This window comes from Triticum urartu, chromosome 2 (assembly GCF_003073215.2).
Source record: "Triticum urartu cultivar G1812 chromosome 2, Tu2.1, whole genome shotgun sequence".
NCBI classification, from domain to species: domain Eukaryota; kingdom Viridiplantae; phylum Streptophyta; class Magnoliopsida; order Poales; family Poaceae; genus Triticum; species Triticum urartu.
The window spans coordinates 550,406,176-550,414,231 of NC_053023.1; positions in this window are offsets into that span (position 1 = coordinate 550,406,176).

Here is an 8,056-nt window from a genome sequence, read left to right on the forward strand (position 1 = left end):
CAAGAAAGATAAAAAGTTCGAGTGGACCCCACAATGCGAGTTCAGCTTTCAGGAACTGAAAAGACGCCTGACATCTGCTCCCGTACTGGTACCACCAGATTTCCCCAAGGACTTTATTATCTATTGCGACGCCTCGCGACAAGGACTAGGTAGCATACTCATGCAAGATCGTCAGGTAATTGCCTATGCTTCACAGCAATTACACCCACATGAGGAAAATTATCCCACACATGATCTAGAGCTTGCAGCTGTAGTCCATGCACTTAAAACTTGGCGACATTACCTCCTCGGTAATCGTTGCGAGATCTTCACCGATCACCAAAGTTTGAAATATATCTTCACCCAACCGGATTTGAATCTCAGGCAAAGACGTTGGGTTGAGTTGATCTCGGATTATGACCTAGGAATAAATTACACCCCAGGCAAAGCCAATGTCATGGCTGATGCGCTAAGTCGTAAATCTTATTGTAACCACCTGATGTTACAACAGAGTCAACCACTTCTCCACGAGGAATTTCGTAAGCTTAATCTTCACATTGTTCCTCGAGGATTCCTATCCACCCTGGTGGCGAAACCTACCCATACGGATCAGATCATCAAGGCACAGAAGGTAGATCCGGGAATCTCCCGTATTAAGAGAAACATTAAGAAAGGAGTCGTGAATTGTTTCTCCGTTGATGATCAAGGTGTCGTATACTTTGGAAACCGCTTAGTGGTTCCCAAGGCACGAAACCTGAGGCGGCTGATCCTTAAGGAAGCTCATGAATCCCCTCTCACCATTCATCCCAGTAGTACTAAGATGTATCATGACCTACGCCAGAGGTTTTGGTGGACTAGGATGAAGAGAGAAATTGCTCAATATATTGCTAGTTGCGACGTCTGTCGTCGTGTTAAAGCAGAGCATCAACGGCCTGCTGGCACCCTTCAACCTTTGGCTATTCCTGAGTGGAAATGGGATAAAATCAGTATGGATTTCATTACTGGGTTTCCCAGGACCAAGAGGGGGAATAATGCTATCTTCGTCGTGATCGATCGTCTTTCCAAAGTAGCCCATTTCCTACCTGTTCGTGAGAGTATCACCGCTAGCCAGCTAGCTGACCTATACATCTCCTGAATAGTGTCTCTTCATGGTGTCCCATTGGAAATTAACTCAGACCATGGGAGTCTCTTCACCTCTCGATTTTGGGAAAGTTTCCAAAATGCTATGGGAACTCGTCTCTCTTTTAGCACCGCCTTCCATCCTTAATCAAGTGGTCAAGTAGAGCGACTCAATCAAATTCTGGAAGATATGCTCCGAGCTTCTGTCATCTCATTCGGAATGGGTTGGGAGAAATGCCTTCCATTCGCGGAGTTTGCTTATAACAATAGTTATCAAGCTAGCTTGGGCAAAGCTCCTTTCGAAGTTCTCTATGGACGAAAATGTCGAACGCCTCTTAACTGGTCAGAAACCGGGGAAAGACAACTCTTTGGCCCGGATATGATTCAGGAAGCAGAAGAGCAGGTTCGCGTTATTCGTGAGAAATTGAAAACAACCCAATCTCGTCAAAAGAGCCAATATGATCGTAAACATAAGCTCATAACTTATGAAGTCAGCGAGAAGGCTTACCTTCGGGTTACTCCGTTAAAGGGAACCCATCGTTTCGGTATCAAAGGCAAATTGGCTCCTCGTTACATTGGACCCTTTCGCATTCTTGCCAAACGGGGAGAAGTTGCCTACCAATTGGAACTACCTCCGCATCTTTCCAGAGTTCACGATGTCTTGCATGTTTCTCAACTCAGGCGTTGCTTTGCGGATCCTATCCGTGGAGTGGACCACGAAACACTTGATCTACAAGATAACCTCTCATATCGGGAATATCCCGTTCGTATCCTTGATCAAGCCGAGCGTACCACTCGACGCCATAACATCAAGTTTCGCAAGGTTCAATGGTCACACCATTCTGAGAAAGAAGCCACTTGGGAACGGGAGGATCGTCTTCGACTCGAGTACCCCACCTTCTTCCCAACAGACCCTGAATCTCGGGACGCGATTCTTTTGAGTGGGGGTGAGTTGTCACATCCCTGCTTTTAGTCATGCATTAGGATTGGATGAACTTGTGAATCATGTTTAAATTATTTTAAAATGGGGCCTAATCAACCCCAACCCCCCTGAAAATGCTAATTTCCAACAATTGGAATTTCAATGAACCCAAAATGCCCTTCATAAAAGCCCACCATTTGTGGTTCTGGTTTAAACCTCTGCCAAAAATGGTCTTGCAAATTATGGAGCCATTCTGGATTTTTGAACAAGCCATAAGTATTTGAATTTGGGCATTTTAAATACTATAAATATTTTAAAGTGCTCAAATACTCTTGGAAGTATTTTTAGGTAGTTGAGAATATTTTCAAATGTGCCTTTGAATATTTCCAGGATTTTTAGAAATGGAATGGTATTTTAATCATTTCAATACACACAACAGAGCAAATAAAAAAAAGAGAAAACAAAAAGGAACAGAGGACTTACCTGGAAGCCCACCTAGCAGGCCACCTACTGGCCCAGCCCACCTCTAGGGCCAGCGAGCTGCTTGCACTCGCCAGCACAGGCAAGCAGCTGCTCGACGGCGAGCACAGCATGCGTGCCACGCAGCTGCCCGCCGCCTCGCCGCTCCCCTCGTCGAGCTGTCGCCCTGGGACGCACCCCCGCCTCTCTCCCGAGCTCCCAGACACACTCGCTCTCTCTCTGGTTCCCTCTCTCGCCCTCCCCGACGTCGCCCGAGACGTCACCGTCACTGCCGCTTGTCACAGCCGCGTCCAACACCGTCCCCGCGCTCTCTCACCGTGTCCGGACGGTTCACCGCCGTCGATTACGTCGACTAGCCAAGCCGCACAATGCTGGAGCCCCTACAACTTCATCGTCGCCGTCGTCTTCAACCTCGGGCCGCCTGAGATCGCCGTCGCCGTTCCGACCACACCGAGCTCTCCCGAGCTCGCTGACCCTCCATGCGGCTTCCCTGTGAGCTGCTGAACCTCCCCCTGCTTTTCGTTTCGCCCCTAGAACACCGTAGACGCCGCGCCTCTTGTGCCCGAACGCGCCGCCGCCTGACCACGTCGCCAGCAATGCTCTGGTGACCATTTGGTCACGGGCTTGTGCCCTTCACACTCCCCGCGCGGCGTAGATGCTGTAGGTGCTTTCACCATGCCGCCTAGGCCACTGCAGCCACGCGCACGAGCTGACCCGAGCTTCGGCCTCCGCCAAGCTTGTCGGCGGCGATGCTCCGGCCACTTCCCGGCCACGCCATCACCACGACTAGATGCGGACGAGCACCAGCTGCCTGTAGCTGCTCTCCGCACAGCAAATGGTGCCCTGTGGGCAAATCCCGCAGCACGCCGCCGCGTCTGGCCTCACCGGCGGCTAAACACCGGCACACGCTAACCGCTAACCGGCGAGGTTTGACCCCGCCGAGTCAGGTTGACTTCCCCCTCTCTCTCACTGACATGCAGGCCCCGCCCGATTAATTACTCTGTTAGTGCTAATTAACTAGGTTAGTTTAACTAGTATAGTCACTGACTAGTGGGCCCTGCCCAGTTAATTAGACTAACTAAACGTAGTTAGTGCATAGAGTCACTGACAAGTGGGCCCCACTGGTCAGGTTTGACTGGCCCCTGGCGCCTTTGACTCACTGACATCATAGTGACGCAGTGCTGACGCAATTATTTAATTTCTGGATTTATTTTCATATAGGAAATTCCAGAAAATAGCCTAAACTTCTAAAAATCATAGAAAATCAACCATACCTCCAAATCAAACAAATTATATATGAAAAATGATCAGAAAAATTCAATCTATCCATCTGTAATGGTTTCATGCATGACAAAACACTTTAACCTTGCTGTTTAGGTGAAACAAGCTAATACACTTATTATGCATAAGAACTTCAACTTTCATTTGAATCTTTGATTCAATGAACCCATTTCAACTTGTTTCACATTGCATTAGGCAGGACACATCATTTTGCCATGTCATAGCATGCATCATATTGTTGCATATTGCCATGTGTTGATTATGTTCTGTGTGTCCTTCATGGTAGGTTCTGCCTCTGAGGATATCTCCGAGTATCCAACTGAAGGGCAGTACCCTACTACTACTCCATCAGGCAAGCAGCCCCATTGATCATATCGATACAATCCCATGTTCTCGCCTCTACTCTCATTTATTGCATTAAGACAACAACGTTTCAAACTGCTGTGTGCTGCGGTAGTTGAACCCTTATCCTCTGCATGACCTGTCATTGCCACAGTAACTAGATGAAACCCACTAGCATGTGTAGGAGTTGATTGAGCCATGTATGTGTTTCCTACCTTGCTATGCCTGCTATGCTTAGAGTTGTGTCAGGTCTGGTTCATCTGGGTGATGGGCTAGAGTGAAATGATTATGTCGGTAATGTGAGGAATGCGTTGAACATGATTTGGTAAAGGTATCGATGAGAGGCCATGTAGGAGTACATGGTGGGTTGTTTCATTGAGGCTGTCCCTAAGAACAGAGATCTGTATGTGTGATTTAAGAATCAGCTACTACCATACGTTGGGCCCGAAACCAATGGACCCTCTCGGCTTCTTAATCACCCTAGTACTCTGTCCAGGAGTTGCAATTAGTTTCTAGTGTTTGTAGGTTATGTGTTGGCGGCCGTGCGTAGCGCTGACCCTAGGGGTGGGTGTAGGATCGAAAGTATGTATAGAGGGGGCTGATTAGACTACTTGACCAAATAAAAATCTAGGCTTTTCCCAATTTTAGTTCTTGGCAGATTTTAGCTATCTTAGCACAAGTCAAGCAATCTCCACAGAATTCAAGCAAGCATGCAAAAGAGTATATGAGCAGCGGAAGGTAAAGCATGCAACTTGCAAGAATGTAAAGGGAAGGGTTTGGAGGATTCAAACGCAATTGGAGACACGGATGTTTTTGTCGTGGTTCCGATAGGTGGTGCTATCGTACATCCACGTTGATGGAGACTTCAACCCACGGAGGGTAACGGTTGCGCAAGTCCATGAAGGGCTCCACCCACGAAGGGTCCACGAAGAAGCAACCTTGTCTATTCCATCATGGCCGTCGCCCACGAAGGACTTGCCTCACTAGCGGTAGATCTTCACGAAGTAGGCGATCTCCTTGCCCTTACAAACTCCTTGGTTCAACTCCACAATCTTGTCGGAGGCTCCCAAGTGACACCTAGCCAATCTAGGAGACACCACTCTCCAAGAAGTAACAAATGGTGTGTTGATGATGAACTCCTTGCGCTTGTGCTTCAAATGATAGTCTCCCCAACACTCAACTCTCTCTCACAGGATTTGGATTTGGTGGAAAGAAGATTTGAGTGGAAAGCAACTTGGGGAAGGCTAGAGATCAAGATTCATATGGTTGGAATGGAATATCTTGACCTCAACACAAGTGTAGGTGGTTCTCTCTCAGAAAATCTGTATTGGAAGTGTAGGTGTGTTCTGATGGCTCTCTCCACGAATGAAGAGTGGGTGGAGGGGTATATATAGCCTCCACACAAAATCTAACCATTACACACAATTTTCCAAACTCGGTGGGACCGAATGGTTAAACTCGGTCGTACCGATTCAGCAAACCTAGTGACCGTTAGGATTTTCGGTGGGGCTGAGATGCAACTCGGTAGGACCGATATGGTTAGGGTTAGGGCATAACGTAATCTCGATGTGACCGATTACACAAACTCGGTGGGACCGATTTTGGTAATAAGCTAACCAGAGAGTTGGTCAGGTAAACTCGGTGGGACCGATTCGCTCATCTTGGTGAGACCGAAATGTTACAAAAGGGAAACAGAGAGTTTACATTGCAATCTCGGTGGGACCGATCGCTCATCTCGGTAAGACCAAAACGTTACGAAGGGAAACAGAGAGATTACAATCCCATCTCGGTGAGACCGAGATCCCTATCGGTGAGACCGATTTTCCTAGGGTTTGTGGCAGTGGCTATGACATTTGAAACTCGGTGGCGCCGGATAGAAAGAATCGGTGGGGCCGAGTTTGACTTTTGGTTTAGGTCATATGTGGATGTGGGAAGGTAGTTGAGGATTTTGGAGCATATCACTAAGCACTTTGAGCAAGCAAGCCATTAAGCAACACCTCATCCCTCCTTGATAGTATTGGTTTTTCCAATAGACTCAATGTGATCTTGGATCACTAAAATATAAAATGTAGAGTCTTGATCTTGAAGCTTGAGCCAAACTTTTTGTCCTTAGAATTTTGAGGGATCCACTTTCCTCATCCATGCCATGCCATTCATTGAGCTTTTCCTGAAATATTAATCTTGGAATAATGTTAGCTCAATGAGCTATATGTTGTTAGGAATTACCAAAACCACCCAGGGATAGTTGCACTTTCAATCTCCCCCTTTTTGGTAATTGATGACAACATATAGATCAAAGCTTCAACAAACGATAATAAGAGTGAAAGATATTGTCGCTTTGAGAAGTATGTGAAAAGCAAGAGCTCCCCCTAAATTTGTGCATATCTTAAGATTTGCTTTGGACTGCAAATGCACAATGAGTTAGGATCATGGGTTACTCTTCCATGTCACATACATATTGGTGGAGCGCTCAAAATGATAAGAATTAAATACATGCATTCATCACCAAGCAAAGTGAATGATCATATAAGGTTAAGTAAGATAATATCATCTAACAAGCATAAGTGTAGCTTATGATCAACCACATGATCATCAATGTCTCACAGATAATAGCAAAGTATCTCAAGCAATCAAAAGCAACCAAAGTTCAACCAAGAAGACAAGAGAGAACAAAAGCAAACTCTCTCTCTCTCTCTCTCTCAGCCTATGATCTATACATTTTTCTCCCCCTTTGGCAACAAGTTACCAAAAAGTTCATAGAAAATGCATAGCACTAAAACGTCTCTCAGGCTTGGTCTTCAGGTGGTGGTGTCCGGAGAACTCCAAGAACGAAGGCTTCAGTCGAAGTAGATGGAGCTGCTGGGGTAGGTGCTGGAGCTGGTGGCACTGAAGCTATAGCTGGTGTAGATGAAGTGGCTTTGGTGTCTAGTACTGGTACTGCAGTTGACCTCTGAGCTCTAGGCACTCTGGCAAATGCATCAGTGGTTGTTCTGCCCTTCCTCTCCTGCATGTCATCCTATAGCTGCTCCACAACTGACTAAATCTCAGTTAATTTGACATCTAAATCATAGACTTTTTGTTCCATGATTCTTTCCAGGCTCTCCTGGTTTTGAGTTAGGGTGGCCAACCCCTTCTCAATCCTCAGAGTTGATTCTATCAAATAACCAAGCTGGTCCTGCTTGCTTTTCAAAAAGTACTCAGATGCCTCCTCTTGAGTTGGCATCTTGGCAGCCTTCTCTTTCTTTGCTTTCTCCTTCTTCTCTTGAGCTTGTACTCATGATGGTTCATTCTCATTCATCACAACTTGATTGTCCTCGAAGTCTGGGTAGATAGGCAAGTGTTCCTTATCCAACTGGTATGTGCCTGTGCCCATCTTTGAGTTTATCAACTCCTGGATTTGTGGGGCATATCCACAACTTCTTTTCTGGTCTGCTGCAATCCTCTTGATAGTCTCAACTATAAGGCTCATGACCTTGAACTTCTGTGGCACATCAAATATATGTAGCAAGTTAATTGCATGGCCTCTGATCATTCTGTGATCACCAGACTTGGGCAAGAGAGTGTGCCTAAGGATGCAATTGATTGTAGGCAGCCCTGACAGCAAGTGTTTTACTGACCCAAACTGGTGAGTCTCAAGATCATCTTCAGGAATCTCCTTGTACATGTTTGCCATAGAGTTGTGATCCATCTTCTTCTTGGCATAGACATCCAAGTCATCTTCTTCTTCCTTAGGAGCATTGATCAGATTTGCCCATTCCTCAATAGTTGAGTGGTACCTTGTACCTTCAGACATCCATACTATCCTGCCATCTGGATAGAAGTGTGCTGTAGAGTAGAATTGCATTATGAGCTCCTCATTCCACTTTGTGAGATTCTTCCCAACAAAGTCTGCAACTCCACAAGCACTGAAGCCGTCAAACACACCAGGATAGT